The sequence below is a fragment of the Canis lupus genome, chromosome 8 (genome assembly GCF_003254725.2).
Source record: "Canis lupus dingo isolate Sandy chromosome 8, ASM325472v2, whole genome shotgun sequence".
Classification (NCBI taxonomy): domain Eukaryota; kingdom Metazoa; phylum Chordata; class Mammalia; order Carnivora; family Canidae; genus Canis; species Canis lupus.
The window spans coordinates 69220784-69243186 of NC_064250.1; the positions used below are offsets into that span (position 1 = coordinate 69220784).

At 55.3% G+C, this 22403-nt stretch overlaps 1 long non-coding RNA gene across 4 annotated transcripts in view; it reads left to right on the forward strand.

The window, feature by feature from the left end:
• Positions 1-5218: 5218 nt before the first annotated feature.
• LOC112657962 (uncharacterized) overlaps positions 5219-22403 on the forward strand; it is a 33764-nt gene continuing 16579 nt past the window's right edge. For 2 of the 4 annotated variants that reach the window (XR_003135398.3, XR_007412555.1), the window contains exons 1-6: positions 5219-5353; positions 8028-8104; positions 8348-9091; positions 10777-10890; positions 15181-15334; positions 15427-15605. This is a non-coding gene — a long non-coding RNA (uncharacterized LOC112657962). Of the gene's footprint in view, positions 5354-8027; positions 8132-8347; positions 9092-10776; positions 10891-15180; positions 15335-15426; positions 15606-22403 lie in introns of all 4 variants that reach the window. The other 2 variants (XR_007412556.1, XR_003135400.3) reach the window with 2 other exon arrangements.

The window sequence follows — 22403 nt, forward strand, 5'->3', positions numbered from 1 at the left end:
AAGCCAGCCCCCTCCCTAGCCGCAGGCAGTTGAATGAAGCGGTTCTTTGCTCCACCGAAGGAAATATTTCCATGGAGTTGGGCCAAGAAAACCCCTTGCTTGAATCCGGGGGCTGGCCCACGCCCAAAGCCAGGGGGGCCGGTGGGGGCGGGGCGGGTCGACGTGGCCACCTTTTCCTGGTGTCAGGATGTGACTTCTAAAATCCAACCCATGGCGGTGTTCTGCTCCGCCAAGATCCCATTCTTGGCCTGCCTTATCCACTGGTAAATGGATTTCTCTAGGCCCCTCCTGGAGGAATGAAACCCATGAAGTTCACTTCGTTTTGCTGCTACCAGCTCCAAATTTGCTCATCTCTGGTGCAGGTTCGAGAGAGCCCTTCTAGAAGTTGGGTGTGGCTGTGGGGCTGCCCCAGCCCTTCTTCTGTGGCCACTCCATTCTTGAAAACCTCTGTCTGCAGGCTGTGCCTAAACTACTCAGGAGGGGAGGCCTGAGTCTCTTGGTTTTTATTTATTTCAGAAAAAAAATTCATATTTGAGGTCCCTAAGGAGGAGGCTCACATGGTCAGTCATCTTGCAGTGTTGCATTAAAAAAAAAAAAAGGGGGGGGGGCAAATTATAAAAGCAATACATGCAGTAGAGAAATGCATAAAAACAGAAGAAAAATCACCCATAATCTATTCACCCAGAACAACTAATAGTTTTTTTTGGGGGGGGGGCGCATTTGGGGGTAATTTTGGGCTACCACCTTCCGGTTCTTTTTCATTGGCTCTAGTCTTGGAAAGTATTGGTAAAGAACAGTGTCTACCCTCTCTCCCGCATACCACAAACCCCTAGAGCCAAGCACATATATGCTCTGTCTTGAAGCCCAGCAGTCTACCGGGAAGTAAGCTTTATCCTTGGCCTTTTGCAAAAGGCACTGACTTTTATTTGTCTTTTAATATCTACAATTTGACAAACTCCTCTATGCAAAGGTTGAGGCTGCACCCAGAACTCAGGATTTGGGGAAGCAGGGTGATCCTGAAACTGGCATCCTGTGTGGGAGAAGTCCAGAAGTACACAGGCAGCCAGGGCATACTGCTTCCCACTTCCCAACCCCAGAATCACGACATCTGGCAGAGACCCCCAAGCATCCAAACCATAGGCAATGCGGGTAGGAATTGTGTTTGGATAAGTGACCAGAAATAAAAAGCCAGCCCCTCGTACAAGTCCTTAAACGCTAAAGAGGTCAGATTTTGTTTTGAAGGCAAAATCAAATTCCTGAGAGGGGCGCCTGGCTGGCTCAGTCAGAGCAGACGACTCTGGAGCTCAGGGTTGTGAGTTCAAGTCCCACATTGGGTGTAGAAAACTTCTTTAAACTTCTTGAAGCGTTGTTACTCTCAGAGCAACAGGTCAGGGTGCATTCTAGAAGAGCCAATGTCAATTCCATGCCCTCAAAAGATGGGACTATTGTTTATTTGGTAATTTCCCCCAAATCCTTGACTGTTTGAGGTCCAATCTCTCACCTTATAAGAGGCAAAGAGACTGTACCTGACAATGCCCAGGTGTCTCCACCCCAAAATAAATTCATGGGAAGACCCTCTGAATGCCCTGCTACTTCTCTGATCTTGGCTGAGGCCTATGGCGGGGAATGGTACGGGGGTTCAGAGATGTGTGATTTTGACAGGTTGGAATTGCCAGAGGCTGGCACTGGAATTAGTGATTAGGAAGGCGCGGCCTCATTGTAGCCACTCGTGGGAAGTGTGGAGGGGGCCTCAAGAGATTTCTGAGGAATACTATCATTTTAGGGGTACCCGGAAGACTGGGAAAGTCTGCCGCTCAGGGGATGCTATTTTGTAAAAGCTGGCAGTGTGGTTTTTGAGAAGAGAGTGCATTTACCCATGGTTGGGAGATTGATATAGAGGACCTTGTCCTCATTTCCTGGCCAAATCTTAGGACATTTGTACACTTGCCCACAAGTATGTACATGTGGATAGGAGACTGCTCACACAGCTTTTGAGGGTTCCCAAGTATGAATTAAAAAAAGAAGAAAAATGTGTGCTTTGAATTAGATCTATGTGAAAAAAAAAAAAAAAAAAAGGCAACAGGCTAAGCCATGCGTCTGGGACACTGGCTCTCCTCCAGGGCTCTTCAAGAGAGCTGGGTTTCGGCATGTACAGAAAGAAAACGAGTCATTTCTCAAACCTGGATTTCCTTGTCTGTTTTGCCCTATTGATATCAATCTGAGCCCTCAAATTGTCCTTTTTTGAGCAAGGAAAGCATGCACGACATGGCTCAGATTGAGAAACAGTTTGGATCCAAATATTACCATAGATTTGGCTCTTTCAAGTTATTTCTTCCATTGCTTTGGACCAATAAATATTTAAAAAGTTAGGTTCTGAGCTCCAGAAAAGCCAACAAAAACATTTAAACATATGGATATCTTTTTTTATTGTGGTTAAAACCATGCTCAGTAGAGATTAGTTTACAGCAGTGTTTTCTTTCTCTCTTTGCTTTTCCCCCTCTATCTTTTCTTTCTTTCTTTCTTTCTTTCTTTCTTTCTTTCTTTCTTTCTTTCTTTCTTTCTTTCTTTCTTTCTTTCTTTCTTTCAGGAAGCCAGAAGGATAAACATGTTGCCATGGTGTTCTGTTTAAAATAAAATACAATGGAAAGAAAAGCAGAATGATGAAGTAACCACATGGACTGCAGGATACACCTGATACTAATTACTGTCATGCAGAATGTTCTGGAAGACATTTGACTCGCCTGATGTATACATTCAAATCAAGCAAAGCAGGACTGGAAGGCTCCTTGGGGACCATCTTGTCCAACTCTTTCCTTTTTCCAGATGAGGAAATAGGGGCCCAGGGAGAGGCCTGGACCTCAGCCTCCCAGTTAGGAGGGAGCAGAGAGGGGATTCAACCCCCCGGGCGCTTTTGTCGGAAACACATAATTTCCAGGGTCCTTTACCTTGGCCTGTCAGTAAGACCCTGGAAAAGAGGAGTGGGCTTTACCGTTAAACTCTGAGCACAGGGCTTTGGAGCCAGAGAGCCCAGAAAAAAAGCAGAGAGGCTGATTGCGCTAGGAGGCCCAACTTTCCTCCTGGGCGCCAGGCCCTGAGAAGAGATGCGCATGGATGTCTGGAGTTTCTCCTTCCAGGGCCTCCCGGGGGCACCCAACCAAGGTCTGGGGCTCCTCCCCGAGCATCAACTCATGTCCTTTTGGGGCTGCGGGGCCGACGCCAGGAGGCACTGTCTCCATGACGGCCTCCAGAGGCCCCGAATGCGTGGCTACTGACGCTCTCTGGTGGCCGCCTGGGCGCCCACGCAGGCCTCCCACGCGTGGAGGGCGAGCTGGAGCCCCCGTGACAATGCGCACCCCTCGCCTCTGCCCCCGAGAGGCTAGCAACCGGGCCTGCCTGCGTCTGATTGGCTGCGCAGGCCTGACGACAGGGGCTCCTGGACGCTGATTGGTCCCGGGCCGCTCCGGCTGTTTCCTAGCTATTAATACTGAGGCTAATAAACGTTCTCCTGTTGACAAGGATGCTCGGAGCCATGATTTTTTGAAGCTTTCTTGACGTCTGCGGCTGGCGCAGGCCTTTCTGTCTCGCAAGTCCTGCTGGGGGACTCGAGTCTCTGGGGCTCCTTGCGTGCTCCCCAGGCTGCAAAGTGGGCGTTCTCTTCCCCCATCACATTATCTGACACTTTAGGGTGGCCCCCCGCCATGCCCCCCAAAGCCCACTCTGTCGTCTCCCGGGCTGCACGCCTGCTCGCCTCTGAACGAGCCCCCCGCCCGAGCTCGGTGTCTCTCGTGACCCGGTGGTCCACTTGCAGCTCCCTGCAGCCGTCCCTCGTGGGCTTTCCGATAGCCCGGTTCCTTCTTTTCAGCCCAGGAATCTCCTGCCCCTGTCGAAAGCCGCCTCGTAGGACCGCTGGGCCTGGGGGGGTGGGGGGGTGTGCTCTGAAGCTGCTTCGGGACCCCCTCCCCCCAAAAAAAAAGGAAGAGCGGGAGGAGCCGTTCTAACCTGATAGTCCCCGCAGGCCCCTCTGCCTTGCCCCTTTGGGACCCATCACTCATTCTCACCCCTCTCCTGTCACTAGGCGCTTCATCCTTGCCCTCCCGGCTGCCACCCACCTGTCACCCTAAGATAGATCCTTAGTCCCTTTCAACAGCATTTTGACCTTTTCGAGAGGACATTTGATTGACGGCCCTGCCCGCTTTGCCACTCAGTGCCCGGCAGAGCTGCCGAAGGCGCCACCTGTTACGGATTAACATGTGCCAAGTCCCGGAGCACGAGGCCGTGCAGCTATGCTCTGCCGCAACATGTGTCGCTGCCTGTTTCCCCGGGGCGGCACGGGGAGGGGGGGGGCGCTTTTCAAAGTGTCTCTGTTGGGGAAATCACCTCCATTTTTTGGGGGGGGTACCCCATTGCATCTCCACGTGGGACACAGTCCTCCTCGAAAAGTACTTTCCCTAGAGGGACACGGCTCATGTCTATATTATTATTAGGACCGCGGTTGGGGGGGGGGTACCCCCTTGCTAACGTGTAGGAAACGGACCCCCTGGTAGAGGAAGGGACGTTGCAAGGTTCTCGTGCACAGGTTGTCAGCGGCAAAGCCCGGGACTCCCAAACCCGGTTTTTCTGACTCGGAGATGCTATGCTGCGCCGAGTGTTCCATGTCAAAGATAACCAATCAGAAATGGACGGGTGGGCTAAAAGGGGGTGACAGCCGCCCACTTACATTCGGGCACCGCTTATCTCGCTCGGGGCGTTTTATTTTCCGGGGCAATAAGCAGAAAGCATCATTTTCTGTTCCTAAGGCGCATCCCCCGGTGGAGGTTCCGAAACAGTCAGGTGTGCATCTGCTGCCCCGAGCGCCCCAGCTTTACCCTCGGCCCGCCTGGGGAAAACCACCCCTTGTCCGGTTCTCCCAGCAAATTGTGCAGCCCGATCGCCGCGCTCGGCGAGTGGGGCTCGTGGGGCTCGTGGGGCTCGTGGGGCTCGTGGGGCTCGTGGGGCTCGTGGAGGGGGGGGGAGAAAGCACCAGCGAACGCAGGGTGTTGGTCATGGCGGCGAGGGGCACTGCGGCAGATTTTTTTCCTCCCTTCTTTGCTGCAATCTGGGTGCGGCTAGAGCAATTTGTCATAGAATCTGGGGGGCTCATTTTTCCGGCCAATCACTTTTGGAGAAATGAGCGCATTGCAGCAGAATGCGCTGACGTCAGAGACCACCCCTTCTGCGCCTCCATATAAACCCCACCCAGCCAGCCCCTAGCGCAGACGGCGGAGAGCGGAGATGGAGCGCGCCTTGGCCGCGCTGGCCTCGGCCGCAGCTCCTCGGGAGAACCGGGGCGCCCACGCGAGAATCTCCCCACCTGGTGAGTGGTCGGCCATCCTTGCCTGCAAGGATGTGCAAATGCAAGACGACATCCCTTCGAGGTTGGGCTCTGTCCTCCTGGACACGCCGATGACAGCCGCCGAGGACCTCCTCCCGAAGGCGGCCACCTCGCCTGGTCCCCCGAGCGTCGGCAATGAAACTCGGCCAGGCAGGGAAATCTCGAGGCACATCTTCCCGGGGGGGCGAATCAGGGCCCTTTCCTTGTGCAGCCCCTTAGCTCTGCGGGTACAGGCTGAGTGGTGGGGGCTTCGATGGAGGCGAAGGGGAGGAATCCGATCAGATGGCTGTCACGACCCGGTGTACCGCAGCCACTAAGTGGTCCAGACCCCAGATTTTCGGTGCACGAAGCCACCCTGGGAATCACGCTGGTGGGAGATATGGCGGCGGGTGCATTCTGCGTGGCCCACCAGTTGGAGGGGGGAGCACCCAGGAGGGAGCGTCTCCCAGGTAGACAGCCCCCCTGATACCTGGCCAGGTCCTGGGTGGCCCGTAGGCGTGAGGGGTACAGGTCCCCGTCCGCGAGGGGTTGCGAATCCAGACACCCAGGGTCAGTGCCCAGCGGGCTGCAGGCGGAGCGTGGAGGGAACCCGCTGCGGGCATCTGGCTCGCGCCCCTCGGTCGCTCTGATAGTGGGGAGAGATGGCGCCCAAGTGCCGACCTGCCCGGAGCCCCCAGGACCAGTGCGTGGAGAAGGGCGGCGGGGCGCAGGGTCAGTCCTCGGGGCACTGGCAGGAGAGAAGCAGGGGGTGGGCCGGGGTGCACGGAAGGCCGCGTCCCGGGCGCGGGGGAGGCGGATCTAGAGGGAAGGGAGAAATCCTGAAAAGGGGGCGTGTTGGGGGCTGTCCAGGCGCTGGGAGTTGGGAACCGGGGGTCGGGGGTCTCCTTTGCATGGCGTGACGGTCGCTAGAAGATTCTGACATGATGCGGGCTTTTGACTTTTGATCAAGTCGTCTTTTGCCGTTTCCTTTGTCCCTGTCAAGCCCCCCCACGCCGCCCCCTCCCCACTCTGGGCTGGCGGGCTCCGGGAGGGGGGGGCGCGAGCGGGCTGCTACGTGGCAGGTTTCTGGAAGGTTCTCTCGCCGGCCGCCAGAGGGCGCTGGCGGCACTGCGGAATTTTGGGGGGCGGGGTGGCGAGGGGAGGTGGCCTTTGTTCTTCTGCTGGAGGGGGTCGAGCGCGGGATTTCCTGGAGAATTCTGGAATCATGTACCCGAGGGGGAAGTGTTTCAAGATCCTGGGGCTCACGGGGAGCAGCCGGGCAGGGATGCCGCGATCCGCACTGGCGGCGTGACTTAGGGTGTCGTGGGAGAGCGTGCACGCACGTTAGTTCATCTCAGTCGGTTTGGGTTTTGGGGGGGGGGGGGTCTCAGGAAAGGTGTGGCTCATAGGAGCAGGATGGAGAGGTCATAAAACCCTTAATTAGATGCCGTAGTGCGAGGTCTTGAAATTCTGGCTGTGGCCAAGGAGGGAGGTGAGATGGCGCGGAGGGGCGGTGGGGGGTCCACGGTGCTCTGGAGGATTTTTGCTCGTTTTGGTTGCCTCTATATTATTATTATTATTATTATTTTTTTTTTTTAGCGATATGTTTTGTATCACGTGTCCCAGAGACCGCACAAATGAGTGAAAAACGGTGTATCGAGAACTGGGCCTTTACAATTCTAATTAATTTACGCTTAATTGGATTTACCGAAAGGTCAGAGCCAAGATTTCGGTGTTTTTACTTATTAAAAGTGGAATCGTGTTCTGGAAAGATCCTATGGCGAGTGCCTTCTTGATGACCTCCTGTGTCTCTGATGCGGGCTGACCCCCTCGGCCGGGGGTGCGGAAGGCCCCCGGGCATGTGTTGGGGGCGCTGCTCCAGGTCCACAGGTGGATGCTGGCACGCGACGGCGTGCGTGGTGTTTCGGGAACATAGCGGCCCTGCGCGAGGTGCTGGTGTGGGCTGGGGCCTCCCCCGCCCCCAGCCTGAGACCTGTTGGGCGCCCCCCCCCCCATTCGGTGCCAGCTGTGCCCCTGGCAGCTGCGGGCCGGGTGCTGCGGGGGCGCGGGAGGCTCTGCTGTGCGCGTGCGCGTGCGCCGCAGGTGGCTGTGCTCCGGAGTCCTGGGTGCCGGCCGCGCGCCCCCTAGCGGTCTGTGCTTGCAAACGGCTCTTGGCCCGCTCGCCCTGGCTTCAGGTTGCGCATGCGCACACAGCTAACACTTGTGCCCTGTCAATCAAGTCTTCCTTACCCCCTCCCACTTCTCTCCCTCCTCCCCTTTTCAGTTCTTTCTTCCTACCCCTCCCATTTCTCCTCTTCCCCCCTCCCCTCTCGTTTTCCTCCTCCCTCCTTTCCCCTCCCCTTCCTCTCCCCTTCCCTCCTTCCTCCTCCCCCCTCCCCTTCCTCCTCCTTCCTCCTCCTTCCTTTCCCTCCCTCTTCCCTCCTAACTCCTCCCCTCTCCCCCTCTTTCCCACTGCTCTCTCCCTCTCGCTCGGACTGTCCCCTCCCTCTCTCTCCCTCTGACTGCCCCCTCCCTCCCTCTCCCTCTGACTGCCCCCCTCCCTCCCTCTCCCTCTGACTGCCCCCTCCCTCCCACCCTCTCTCTCTCTGCTGTTCCTGTGCTGACCATTAGAGGTCATCAAGATGGTTTCTAATCTGGCCCCCTTCCCCTGCCATAGGGTGTCTTCAGGGATGACATCATCCGTTCACCTCCTTGTCTTCAAGGACCACCTCTCGATGCCACGCTGCTGCCAAGGTGCTTGCTGCTCACCTCCACCTGATGGTACCTCAGCCCCTCTGTGGCAGTGTGTAACCCAACGGGACGGGCAAAATCCCCACCCCTGCCACCCTCCTTGCACCACCCCCAGACCCATTAGCAATTAAAAGACCATTTTAAATTTTAACTGATTAGTTTTGGTTGTAATTAATTCAGTTAAATTTTAATTACTACCTAGACCTGGGTTTTTAAGTAGGTGCTCTAACCTTTGATCAATTACAGAGGACAGTAGGAGCTCTGACCCCTGGATGGCACCGGCATACCAAGCAGCCACTGGCAGAGACCCCCCCCGCCCCAGGGATGAGGATGACGAAGGATGAAGAGGACCAGAACCGACCAGCCAGCTCTCCCTCTTGGCTGAATGCTTAAACCGATGCCCTAGTGAGGGGGCATTGGTCATTAACCCTTGACCTTTGCTATGCTTATGCCTTGATGCTATGAATACTTTCCTATAAGTCTCTGCTTGTGTTTATGTGCCAGCAACCTGGAGTGTTTCCCTCCCCAACCAGTTGTCAGTCGTTCTCCCATGACAACCCTGTGGTTGCCTGTATGATGGCCTGAACGGAAGGATCCCTTTGGGAACTTCTCAGGAGGGGGACCTGGGCCAAGGGCTTGACCAGCATCTCACTGGCAATTCCAAGGCTCAGGGTGGGCTTCTGGAATGAGCATGAGCCCCGATGCCATGCTACCGAACTGCCAAGGGCATCCCTACCTCTTCTGAGATCTCCCTGTCCTTTCTGGGGAATGGGGACAAGAAGAGCAGCCTCCCAGGGTTGTTGTGAGTATTGAATGAGATAAAACTGCCTCAGGCAGGGCTGGGCATAGAGGAGGTGGTCAGCAAATGTCTGTTGAAAGAGTTGCGTAGGTCAGTCCCTTCCCACCCCTGTCACCCTCGTCTCATGCTTCTCGTTTATTCTCCCACAGCGCTCCAGGCAGCCCTTGTCCGCGGGGCTCTCCTTCAAGCAGGTAGGGGTCACCAAGATGGGCGTTGGGCTGACCTGAGTAGGAACATGAATCGTGCATGTGGTCATTTCCAGAGCACTTTCTGTGTTCTACAGGCGTCTTATTTCCATGTCGTACGTACACACGAACAAAGCAGCCTCATTTACAGATGAGAATGGGTTCAACATTGATTTGAGGGATTTTAAAAGGCTCGGGGGTAGGGGGAGGAGGATGTTAGGAGAAGCAAGTGCCCTTCCTGTGGCACGGGACACGTTCACATTCACAGCAGGGGCGCTGAGGTTGGAGGAGTGTAAGTGTTTGGTCGCATTGTTGGCAAGAGAAGGGGTCAGAGTTGGACCCTAGTGCCCTTGTGGCTGCACCGTACCCTCCTGGCCCAGAGTTCTACTAAGAGCCCTTTGATTTCCAATCAGACATTTGACAGTGGGATAGTCTGTTTGAAATCCCAGCTGTCTAGCCTGGTCTCAGGGGGGTGTGGGTGGCCCTGGCGCTGGTGCCTTGTGCTGGTTCCACCTTTCAACTACGGTGTGACCTTAACCAAGTCACTTAACTTCTCCAAACCCCAGTCCTTTTCATGGGCTAAATGGGGATTTAAAAAAAAAAAAAAAAAAGCAAGCACTCCCGTTTACCCCACAGGGAGCTTTTGAAGACCAAATGATGTAACCACTATGAAAGTGCTTTGTAAATCGCTGTGGAAATTGCTAGATACTTAACTCCCGGGGATCGCGCCTCGCAGTGCACATGCCCAAGCCTATTCTCCCTCAGTAATAACGGCACCCAGTAGGTGCTGTGTGTGTTTGCGCTCAATAAATAAATTCCAGAGTAAATAAAAGCAGAATTAATTCAACAAACATTTTCTGGAACGCCGACAATATGCCCAGCACACCAGGCCTGGTATGTGATCCAAAGATGATGAAAACAGTCTCCTGGAAGCTAATTGGGGTCCTCATTCGACCCGCACTTTCTTTCGTCCCCTTTTAAGCCAACCAGTTTTGTCCGGACAAGACAAAAACAACTCTGGCGCTTTAGAGAAGCCCAGCTCGGTGGAGACAATAGCTCCCGGGCATCTGAAAGGGGCTGATTGGATTATGTGGCAAATAGAAGGTGGAAGGGTGACTTGGAAGGTGACAAATGAAGTGGGCGGAGAGCTGCTTTGAGTTAATCCAGGCTATTAGGAGGGAACCTTTTGTCTTCCAGGGGCTGGCAGGAGCTTTTACCACTGGTTTTTACATCCTTAATGTAAGGACGCATAATTTATGGTCAGTGAAAATCCAGGCCCCGGTGAGATTTGAGTGGGCTGTAAAATTGAGCGTCCTGCTACCAGTGAGTAATTATAGTGAACATTTATGTCTCCCTTTGCAGTCCGCAAAGGCCTTTTGCAACCATGGATTCATTTGAACCTCACAACTCCCTGTCCCGATCCCGGGGCTGGCCTGCCACCTCCAAGGGAAATAGAGGCCATCAAGCTGCTCTTCCGATTGGGGTCCCATGGCACATTTGCACCCCTGTCACCTCTTGGGTAGCGAAGGAAGAGGTGTCCTCTGCACCGGTCTGTCCTGTTTCAGACCTGTTCCTCCCACCACTAGTTCTTCCCTCTCGATTCCTAACTTTGCTCTCTCCTCAGCCAGGAGCCTCCCAGGCCCCGCCGCCCCCTTTCCCAGCCACTACAGCCTGTCTCTTTCCTTTCACAGCCAAGCTTCTCGAAAGGCCTGTCTACACTTGCTGTCTTCCTTCCTCATCTCCAATTTCCTCTTCAACCCACTGCTTCCTGACTTGTTCTGCTCCGTTGAACGACTCTAACTCAGGTAATGACTTTTCTGTAGCTTAACTCTGGACACGTTTCCAGCACATGGACACAGACACATGAGGACACATGGACACATTTTCATTCTTTGCCCTCACATGGCTTTCGGCTCTGGATTCCTCCTGTTGACCCCTGCTCCCCGGATGCTTCATAGAATCACCTACTCCTGGCTTCCCTCATTCTTAGTTTCTCCCAGGCGCTGGAGCATCCACAGCTCTTCTCTCTGGGAGTCTACTTCTTACCATCTTGCCAGGTTTGAGGCCTGGCTAAATCACCTGGTGTTGAGGCCTTGGGGTTAGTCAGTTTTGCCAAGCCACTCTTTTCTCAGTTATGGAATAGGGTTACTGATCTTTACCTGGCAGGTCAGGTGGGATGTGTTGCAGGTAAGAACCAGACACTACCTGAGGGACTTGAAATAAGGTCAATAAAGTGTTCGTGAGAAAATCGGAGTCCCCATCAGCTTTTCCTACAGGTTAAGTTCCCACGGGGAGAACCAAAGAGGGAAGAAAGATGTGGGCGTGGGGGGAGGGGAGCAACAGAGAAAGAAAAAAAAAAAAAAGACCACTAAGAAAAGACACTAGAGGCACCAAAAGGTGGAGAAGGGAGCCTTAGAGAATATTAAAATCTACGAAAAACCCAACCAGAGAAAGGTTTTCTCTTGGGTCGGGCTGAAAGAAAGTAAACAGGAAAAAGATGTTAAATTGATTATCCCAGTGACAAATCCCAGGAAGCTTTCAAATCAAATTGCCCCATTTTGGGTTTTTAACTCCTTCTATCAAGTTTAACCTCCTTACCTCCTGCATCCTGGCTAAACCCTCCCCAGCCCCCCTCACTGGTGATTAAGTCCTGAAGGTACACGCAGCCTTTCAGCGAATGAATGGCCAACAGAAAGCACCCTCCCCCTCCCCCGCCAGCTGTGGTTTTCAGTTTTATTCCACTTTCCGCCCTTTCCCCTTAATGAACACAGGGCTAATCTTGGGCCTTGTCAAGGAAGAGGCTGCAGACGTTAATGAGGTAGCTGCTGGATTCCAATATTCGTCTCATAAGGAGCCCTTCTTTGTCTGTGAAGGAAAAACACACTGATTATCATAATGAGGTGAACTGGTGTCCGCAGGCTGGGGCGACCAGGGGCGACTGGTGCTTAGGCCACACTTCTAATTCTGGTGCTGGAGCCCGGGTTTCATTTGCTCTTCATTTAAGTCTTTGCCTCTGTCCCAGCGTGGGGTCCATTGAGCAGGGTTGAAAGTTGAAGGCTGCTTTGGGAAGCGGGCCGCAGATAGGGCTGCTTGGCAGAAAGTTCCTTTGTTCAACACAGTTGTCCCCGTGGTCCAGGAGCTTCATGCCTCCTGGACTCATTCTCCCAAAAAGCCTGGGAATGGGGGTGCACATTCACTACCGGAGCATGCACCTGACCTGTTTCAGGACTCCCCCGATCATTAAAACTTAACATTATGTGTAGAACCCATGGGATTATCCCAAGGCCAACACCCACGGAAGGTCCCATCCTGGTCAAGAAATAGAGGAGTCTGGGGGCCCCAGAGGCCCCCCCCCACCCAAGGGACAGCAAGGTTCGTGGTTCACATTTGGCTTCCACATACTGCTGAGTGTGAGATTCAGAGGGCCAGAGGTTTGTCAGGATCACTTGGTGAGCCAAGTGCACACAAGGGACATGACAACTCCGATCTGGCATCAGAACAAATAGTCCCTGCTTTGACCCTCTTAATCTCTCTCGCCCCTGCGTGTCCTGTGCCACAACACAGGGGAATGCCTCCTCCCCCTGCCCCCAAGCTCTGTCCTGATCTTTGAATTCTTCAGAGCCCATCCACATCTTTAGAGGAGGCATCCCCCCACCCCCTCGAAACCCGTCTTGTGTCCCAAGACCTGGGCTTCTCTCACCCCAAGGCCACTCAGTCCAGATTAGATCACTCCCAGTGAATCCTCAGACTCTAGCCAGACCTTCAGCCAAATGGAAAACTAAGGGAGAAGTGGGGTGATGGGAGCAAGGGGAGGAGACCCTCGGAGTTCTCTGTTGGCTAAAGGTCTCGGGCATCATGGATCGGAATTAGCTTGCGCTTTTAAAATCCGCAAACCCAACTAGGCGCCTTAACTGTAGAAGGATGTCTGGGTGATCCAGATGTTGCCTGGATGAGGGCACCGGGTGAGGATGAGCACCTCTGAAAATGGAGATCCCTCCAAAACCTCCCCCGCTCTGCGGTTATTGGAGAGTAATAAAATAGAGCCGTTCCTGGTGTTTCTAAATGAGAGGACTTAATTTGAATAGGAAGAAGTTAACCACGGGCCTTTTCTCGAATACGTAGCAGTAATTACAATACAAGCCCCTGAGTCCTTAATACACCAGCATCTGAGAACCTGGGAAGGGTGTGGAAGGCATTAGTGGGTCAGGATCTTGGGGGGTTTTGTACTCTGCTGGCACCTGAGTGCCTGGCATTGACAAAACTCCTCTCCCCCAACTCTGCTCCTGTTGGATTTCTGGAAACTAGGCAGTCAGGTCTCTTAAGTTTTTCTGAGGCCACCAGCAGAGGGGTCTGAGCTAATTGCTCCCTTGAGTGTAGGGGTGGCCCAAAGTTTTCACTTGCCCTCTTGTGTCTGCCGTCTATGCCCGGGAAGGACACCACTCTGCTGCCCGTGCATACAGGACCCCCTGCACCCCACCCTTCCAGCCCAGGAGTCCAGTCTGGCTTCCTGTGTGAGCCCCCTGGTCCCCAGAACCCGCAGGTCTCAACATCCTGCATTAAAGGGATCCCGGAGGCCCTAGAGTTCTAAAAAGTGGCTTCACCAGGTGGGAGAGCAGAGAATGCGAGAGGCCAGGAGATGCCCCCATCCCACAATTCTGCGATTCTGTTTTTCTGCTTTTACTGCCCACCTCTGTTCTCCACTCCCTTCTTCCTCTCCTCCCTTCATCACCGTTTCCTGATCCGGTCCTCTGGGGGTGCCCTAGGCCAGCCCATGCCTCCTCTGGGTGCCCCAGCCTCAGCCTGGCACAAAAGTGGGGTTCAGTAAGAGTATGTGGGATGTCTGTTTGGACAGGTGAGTCAATGAAGGAACCGCCATACCTGTGATGCTAGATGGGAGTCTTTGGGAACCGAGGAGTTTTAGGCAAATGGGTGGAGGGTGGATTTCATTTCACTGAGGGGGAGTGGGCATCGCCCCACCCCCAGCCCCATTTCTGCTGGGCTTTGCTGGTCCTGCCCCTTCATTCACTCAGGCGTCCATCCCGTCATCCAACAGTTGATCCTTACTGAGCGAAACCCCTGGTCCGGCCCCGGCTTGGCCCCGCTTCCCTTAGCGCATCCCTTGATGGTCTCTGCCTCCCCAGGAGGGCCGGCCGGGGGGTTGCTTCTGCTGAGGCCGGCCTCGGGCTGCCTCAGGCGCTGGAGCAGTGGCCTCCGGCTCTGGAGAAGGCCGGCAGAAGGGTGTGAGGGGTAGGCCCTGGTCGGCCTGTCTGGGGCCAGTTGGCCCCCTGCGACCTTTAAGCCCTGGAGGACACTTGAACCTGCCCAGCTCCAGGGCTGTGCCCCCCTCCTGCCCTCTCTGCCTCCCACCCCCCGTCCTGTAGCTGAGTGCTGATGGCTGCCCTGACCCCCTGCCTGCAGCTCAGGACTGAGGTGGGAGCACGGGGACAGCTGCGGTGTGTGTGCCCCTCTGGCTCCGGCCACTCGGGTCTCCCTCTTGAGTTGGGGTCTGCGAGTTGGACCTCTCCCTCCGTGATGCCTTCCTGCCCCTGGGGCTAAATCTAGCCCCTGTGCAGCCCAGGGGTTGGCTGGGAACCTCCAGGGAGCTCTGCAGGCTCTTGCCTCTGCCTGGTTGCCTACCTGTTCCGCTCTGTCTGGTGGCCAGCTTGACCCACCTGGAGCTCTGCTTGCCACAGTCTGTCTGTCGCCTGGCCTGACCCACTTGGCCCTTCTCTGTGCCCCAATCACGGGGCTCGGGACCCTCTGGGCCTCAGCTGTCCAGCCCTCTGCCTAGCAGGTTGGTTTTCCTTGCTGAGCCCACACCTGTGGCTACCTGGCCCTGTCCGCTTCCTTGTCCACCTTCTGCCTGCTTGTCTCTTGCCTCTTATTGGTCCCAACTACCCCTTCCCCGGCCTAAGGAGCCCCTTCAAGCCCTATGCGGCCCAAGAACCAGTCCCCGGTGCCCTAGGACAGGTCCCTGCTGGCATGCCACCTCCTCCAACCATCAGATGCCTCCTCCCTTGGGGGGGGGTAGGCGGGCGAAGGGAGGGTTGGAATGACCAGACTTGTATTCTGCCCCCCCCCGCCCACCACCCCAGTTTTCTTGTCTCGTCCACTGGGTGTTAGCCACAGCCTGTCCCCAGGCCCCACAGCTGGTTTGGGGGCTGCCACCTGGGCCCGTTGCTTCTCCTTCACTTCTTCATGTCACTGCTCATCTCCACGAACCACCTTCCACCGAAAACCGCGCTGCAGGTGAGACTGGGCTCTGTGTCTTTCCTTGTGTGTGCGTAGCTCTTCTGCAGTGCTGGCCCGGTGGGAATTCTAATTTCCTGCCTCTCCTACAGGTCAGCCCTGTCCTCGGCACACTGGCCGTGACCTGGCTGGGTCGGCTGAAGAACCGGATGGAAGAGGCAGAAAGAAGCCCCCAGAGGAGCGCCGCCCTGCACCACCCAGCCTTCCTTGCTGATGGTCACCTGGCATCTCATGCCCAGCCCTGTGCCTCTTCACTTCTTCCTGCTTTGGGGTGAGTTTCTTGATTTCCTGAGACACTGGAATTTCATTAGCTTCAGCTCACACTCTCTATTCAAGAATGCACACGTTTAACCTGGGGAGGGGGCCGCCACCAGGAGAGAATCCTCTTCTCCACCAACCCTGCGGCCTGGGGGTCTGTCTGCAAGCTGCCTGGAGCCAGGATCGTGGCCGCTTGGAGCCAGCCTGCGTGGGGCCCGCCCTGGGCAGTGGCATTCTGTGGCCAAGGCACGGTAAGTGAGGGGTGTCCACGACTCTGGCCCCGAGCCCTCGAGAACCAGCTCGGGCCAGGCACACAGTACACACAGGAGGGCCTCAGTGAATTTGCTAAGCACGTGAGTGACATACAGAACGGTGCGTTTGCCTTCTCTGGTCTCTGAGGCCTGGCCAGAGGGCCAGCGTGGAGACGTGGAAACAGAGGAGCTGGTCTGTCCATAGAAAACCTTCCTCCCTGAAAGCCATGCTGTGTCAGCCCTCGTGACAATGCTGAGTTCCCACACGCGAGGCTTTGATAATGCTCTTTAATCCACAGAGTGGTTTTTGAGTGAGTTCCTCTCTTGGCCCCTTCTCACCCCTGAAATTGCAACGAGACGGGATTGTTTGTGTCTGTTTAAATAAAATCAGTAATGGTAGAGAAGAAGAAAGCGGAGGATCGTAGCCACACAATTCGCTCCAGAACGAGTCATTTGTTTATCTGTGCTTCACGTATTCGAGACGCATGGACAGAGCCATGGGGGCTCAGGGCTGGGCCTCTCTTGGGGTGCCTAAGACCAGCTTTGCCTTAAGGCCCAGAGGGGTCTAGCGGGGTTCTCTGGGGGATCCCACGCAGTGACAGGGCCCATGTGGCAGCAAGGTGGATCGGAAGAAAGGATGCTCAGCCGAGGGCACTTGGCCTTTTTAGGGTCGCAGGAGCCGAGTCCCATGAAGGGGTCAGGGGATGTTAGCACCAGCAGCGCAGGAGGCTGGGCTCGCGTGTGCCTTGTGTGCCTCCCATTGGATGCTCCCGGGGTAGCCGCTGGGGTGAAAAGTGAGGGCAGTTAGACCCCCAGGGTGGTCCAGGTGGGAGATGGAGAGTGGCCTGGTGAGGCTAACTCAGGCCCTCAGACGTTCATGGGGCCTCGGGTAGGTCCCAGCGGAGTCCTTGGGCCAGATGCCAGCGTCCCCCTGGGCACCCACACGTGGGGTCTGTGAGAGGGCCGGCGATGCACAGAGCTCCATGCCAGAGCAGGGCCCCCCACCCCCAGGTGCCGAAGATCCCCACGCTCCCCTGCCCGGCCCTGGCTTTCTAACTCAGCTTTCATGATGCCCTTTCATCAGACCAAAGTTTCAGAGACAGGTCTTCCGCAGCCCTGCCCTTCTCCGCTGAAAGGGAAATGGGGAGTGGATATTATTTTTAAACAAAACCCGTCAGTGCAGACAGCAAGGGGCAGAGGTATCCGAACCTGGGGACCGTTGTCTTTGCTTGCTTGGGTTCCCTGGAGAGCTAGGCAGGCTGCGGCGAGGCGGGGAGTGTGTGCCCAGGGCTGAATCCAAGGAGGGGCACCAGGAAGGCTCTGCCCTGTGATATTTACTCCAAAGTTGGCATTTGCCGAGCCACCTGCAGGCACAGTGACGTGGCAGAGAGAGGCCTGGGAGGGTAGCTTTACATAGGGCAGGATGCAGGTCTAGGGGGGGGCGGGGGGGTCGCATCCGGAGCTTACCAGACAGATCCGTGTAGCTAGTCTGAGCCAGGTGCCCACAGTTTCTGGATTCTTCCTTAGGCACATCTCAGCACTCCCTCCAGGGGCGGCTGAGCTGAGGGGCAGAGTCAAGGTGAAGGCAGGTGCCCAGCCAGCCCCAGACTTGGCCAGACCCCCGCCCCTCCTCCTCCACAGTGGTGCAGGACGACGTCTCTTTGGGCCCAGTTCTTTTTCAGGTACACTTGTAAATGTTCAGTCTCGGGCAAATACGTATTTTTGTGTGTCCCACGTATTTGGGGTTTTGTGCATCATTAAGCAGAAAATAAGGACTAGATTAAGTATTCTTCACAATGAAAGAAGTTAAAACATAACATCATAAATCAGCCTTGCAGCCGAACAGCCAAGGCATTATTAAGTGTTGAAAGAAATGAACATTTTCAGGAAAATTCTTTTTTGATGGATTGACCCATCCCTGAGCAGTGAGGGGGTGGATGGGAGACCCTGACTGGCCAGAGGGCAGAGGGCCCTGTCACAGTGATGGGAGGGGTTTCTCTGGCCATTTGTCACGTGAGAGACTGTTCCCCAGGGCCTGCCTCTAGCTGGACGCTTCCAGGAGGGCACAGATGTCAAGGAGGAGATGGTGGTCTTGTCTGGAAGCTGGTGCTCCCGTCCCACAGGCCTCCCCCTTGGGTGGGCGGGAAGTGGAGCCCAGTGGACCCAAAGTGCCCCCTCTGCCCCGGCATTTTCCCACCTGCAGGTTGCTTGGGGGGCTCGTTGCAGCTTTCGGGGGCCCCTGACCTTGTGCCTCCTGACTTGCGATTGAAACCCCAAACGCATTTCCAAGCACATTTTTCCAAATAATGTCAAAACCTGGCAAGTTTAAGGGCAGCGGGATGCATGTGTTTCTTATTCGTTTGCATGAAGTAACTTCAGTGTGTTTTTTATGAGCAATCTGACTTCCAGAAAGAGAAAAAAAATCGACCCATCTTTAATGAGCTTGCTAATGAATTTTTCCTTGAAAAGAAGAAGGCAGCTTTACACAGAAGGGGGTGTGGAGGGAGACAAATTAAGGTTCTAAAGGGTTAAAGGGCAGTGGGCGATATAGAGACCAGCATTGTCAGCTGAATTGAGAGAGGCCTGCGGCTCTGAGGGCAGTTTCTTTTTAGAAGATCCGTGTTTAACACAGTGTAAGTCCCAGGAGCGTCCCCCTTCCCTCGCTGCTTTGAACCCTGTCCTCTCTCCTAAAGGGAGAACAAGGAAGCCTTGCCTGGCCTCCCATCTCTGGTTTGAGCAGATGGAAAATTCTGGAAAAGAGCTGGATCTTACCATCTCGAGTGTGGGGTTCGCATGTTGAAAGGGAGACAAGAAGGCGGGCAGGGAAGGAGGGAAAGCTCTCTCCATGGTGCCTGTCCCAAGGGGGCAGGCCCAAGTCCTGCAGAGCTTCGAGAAGCCGGGGCCCTTAGGGAGGTCTGAGGGACGGGCTGTTGTGGGGGCAGCTCTCCGTTCCAGAAAGGCGTGAAATCAGAGAGTCCTTGGGACTCTGTGGGGAGGAGGTCTGCCCTCCAGCGGTGTCCCCTACCGGGCACCCTCTGGGCATTGCAGCAGGACAACCAGAGGACAGAGCAGCACCAGCGAGAGAGGTCCCCAAGTTCAGTTGGATCCAGTGGAAGCAGGTGGGAGGCAGTGGGGAACTCCTCATCTGTGCCAGGGGTGACAGGCCCATCTCTGAGGAGCCCCCGTACATCCCAAAACTTCTAGTGCCTTCTGGATTTTAGACGCTTGGTCCCGTATCCTGGTCTTCACTGTGGAAAAGTGATGTCTCTTGCCGTGCTTTTGGGAACTGACCGATGAGAAAGTCTCCAGAAATATCTGTGTTTGTCTTCTCAGCTCCCTTCTCTCCCCCGGACCCCCTCCCCCAGTCCCGGGCTCACGAGGGACCAGGGGACAGAGCAGGTGCTGAGTAGCTGAGGCTGGGGTCGGCCTCACTTGGGATGCGTGTGGGAGGGAATTAATCAGGGGAGAGGGGGCTGGTGGAGGGTGTAGTTGTGGGTCTCTTAATTGCTCTCCAGTTTCTTTGGGCTTAAAAACAATCCAGATGGAGAGTTCTTAAGCCCCCCACCCTGGGGGTCGGGGGAGAGGAAGGCTGCCCACCACCTTTTGCCTGGCTTCTCCGCGCAGTGAATAGGGTCTTTGGCAGGGGCTTAAGGAGGAGACTCTTAGCCTGGGAGCTCCCAGGGCCCGTTTGAGGCCGAACAAAGGCAGAGGCAGAAAGGAATGTGGGGGAGCCCCCCACGGAGCACAGCCACCTGGGGATAATCGGGAGGGCTGAGTGCACATGAGCTTTCCCAGGTCCTGTGAATACATTCTTTCAATAGAAGGTGCCTTTTCTTCAGATGAAAAGGAGAAAAGCTCAATCACCTTCCCTGGAAAGGAGTGTGTGTGTGTTCCCTCCGGGGCCTCGGCGGCCCCTGCCCTTGTGTGTGACGCGCAGACAAGAGGCTGCACAATGACACGGTTAACCAGTCACCCCGTCAGCGCGACCTCGGACATGCTCACGCTCCTTGGTTCTCGGGCTTGCTTTCTGCAAGTTTCTCAGGAGGAAGAATCCTTGCGGCTCGGCCTGTAAACAGGAACGGGATCAAACCGGGCCTGATGCCCGAGAGACAGCCAGAGAGGCAGATGGGGCCAGGGAGACGGGACTCCCGTCTGGAAAGGAGGGGGGCAGGAGGATAGTCAAGGGGCCCAAGGCTGACCACGTGTCTGTGCCATCCATGCGGGGCCGCAGCCGGCTGGTGGCTCCTTCTGCCTTCTGGCCCCTTCTCTGGGCCGGCCTGACGGGGGAATTAGAGTCGCTCCTACCAGATTAAGAAATTGGGGGCTGGTGTCGAGGTTAGGGAGGATGACGGAGGTCAGCGAGGCTCACATAGCCAGGGGCAGCCTGGAGCAAGGGGACCCTGCCAGATGGAGGGCAAAGCGTTTGTACCCCCCTGGCCCCTCTGGAGCAACTGGGGCAAACATCCCAGCCGTGAGAGGAAAGAGTCCCCGTCTCAGTCTTGGCCAGTGCCCCTCACTGCTGGCTTCTGGGCCTCAGTTTCCCCATCTGTAAATCGAGGCAGTCGCCGGTCAGCTCTGTATATTCCGTAAGGCAGAAGGAGCATGAATGTCAGTTTGGGAAAGACGAGGGCCCTGTTTCACCGGGGGGTGAGGTGGGGGTGAGGAGGGAAGGCCTCAGGTGCCCAGACTGGGCCCCCACTAGCCTCCTGGCTGGGAGCAGGGCACAACCTCACTACCCAGGACTTGTCGTTCAGAGGAGAGTGTTCTAAATGGGTGCTCTGGGCACAGGGTCAAGCAGCAGCCCTAGAATGGCCTTTAGGAGACCTGGTACCAGCCCACACTCAGCCTCAACCTGGGTGTGACCTTGGATCCTATCTCTAGCCTTCTTGGCCTCAGTTTTCCCATCTGTAACATGGGACAGTGCAGGATCACGGTCGTCTGAGGGCCCTCGCAGCTCTGGCTTCCTTCTGGCTGCCTCAGTGGTCCTCTGTGGTTTGTTTGTTTGCTGGGTCTTTAGAGCCAGAGGGTGGGAGATCGGTGGTCCCCTGCCATCCCATCCTCTCTGCTTTAGAGAGGAAATAGGGAGCACAGAAGGCTGGTTTCCCTCCTTCCCACCAACCCCCAGGATAGCAGGCCCCAGGCCTGAAGCCCACTGCTGGCGGCTGGTCTCCACTTAACCAGCATGGGCAATGGGGTCACCATCATTAGCTGGTCCCCACAGTCAGGTTTTTGTGAACATGATCCTGATAGCGCTCATACCCCAGGCTAGCTCCCGGGGACTGCCCGCGTACTTCGGAGCCAGGATGGCATTTTATAGAGCATTTTTCCACATGGGTGGGCCACCGGCCAGGCCTGGAAAACCTTTCTGGGCTGCGGAGTGGTCAGTGTGTAATGAGACGAGCCTCATGGCGGCGGGCCCGGCAGGGTGTGCCATCAATCCCCTGTGGCTCGCCATGCACTTTTTGGTCACGAGACCTGGGGTGACATCTCTGTTGGTGCCCTTGTCCGCTTGGCCGAGAACTTCCTGAAAAGCCCATCAGGGTGGTGACTTCTGGAAAAGTGATCAGTAGCCAGGCCCATGCCAGCTGCCTGTCCCAGACCCAGCTGAAAAGACACCTCCAGCGATCTCTTTGCGCCTCCGCGTGTGATGGTAAATAAGCTCACAGAGCCCTCTGTGGGTGCCGCACCCCGTTCTTGCCACGGTGGGCTGCAGCCTTTGTTTTGTGACCTTGGTTCCTATAATACCTGGGAGCTGAAATGAGGAATCGAAAAAATTGCCAGCCTCAATTAGAGCAGCGACTGCCTTTTCCGAGGCTGCCTCCGCCACTCCAGCCATTAACCGTAAACATACACCAAATAGGCCCTAATTCTCTCTAATTGCCCACTCCTGAAGCGCAGAGTGAGGTTCCAGGAAGAGGCATATGTAAACATCCTCCATGGCCCGGCCAACTGAAATTAGAGGGCTGATGGGGGCCGGCGAGAGAGGGGAACGCGATTTCAAAAGATGTCCCAATTACCTCTCCCATTTTCATAAATAGGTCCATAATGTCCAGGCCCCGGTCTTCACAAAGGTACAGGAAATTAGCTTTGCAAAGAGCCTGCGTTTGTAAAGGGGAAGTTGTAGGAGGGTGGTCTTTCCTCAACAGGTAGGAAGCATGAGATCTGAGTCGAGGCTGATGATTTGTATAAACTGCGGGCTCTATTTCTGGAAATCACCATTTTATTGAAAATAATCCTTTCGTGTCTCGCCCTGCACTAAACATCCATAAGGTATTTGTACCAAAGGCATGTCAGGTCCGTTAGGTCCTGTTGGCCTCTAGGAAAGAGTAACTTTAAACATCTTGAGATGAAGAGCTAGACTTTCCTAATCCTGTTAAGCCAGGGAGGATGTTTTTGATGCACCCACCGATGCTTCCTACGGGGATGGTGAGCTCAGGGCAGGCATTTATGAGGTCTGGGATCAGATGCTGGTGGCAGTTGTTCTGCTGGACCCCGTAAGGAGGCCTTGTGTTTCCTTTGGTTCCAGACAGTGACTCATCTCTGCAGCTTCTCTGACATCT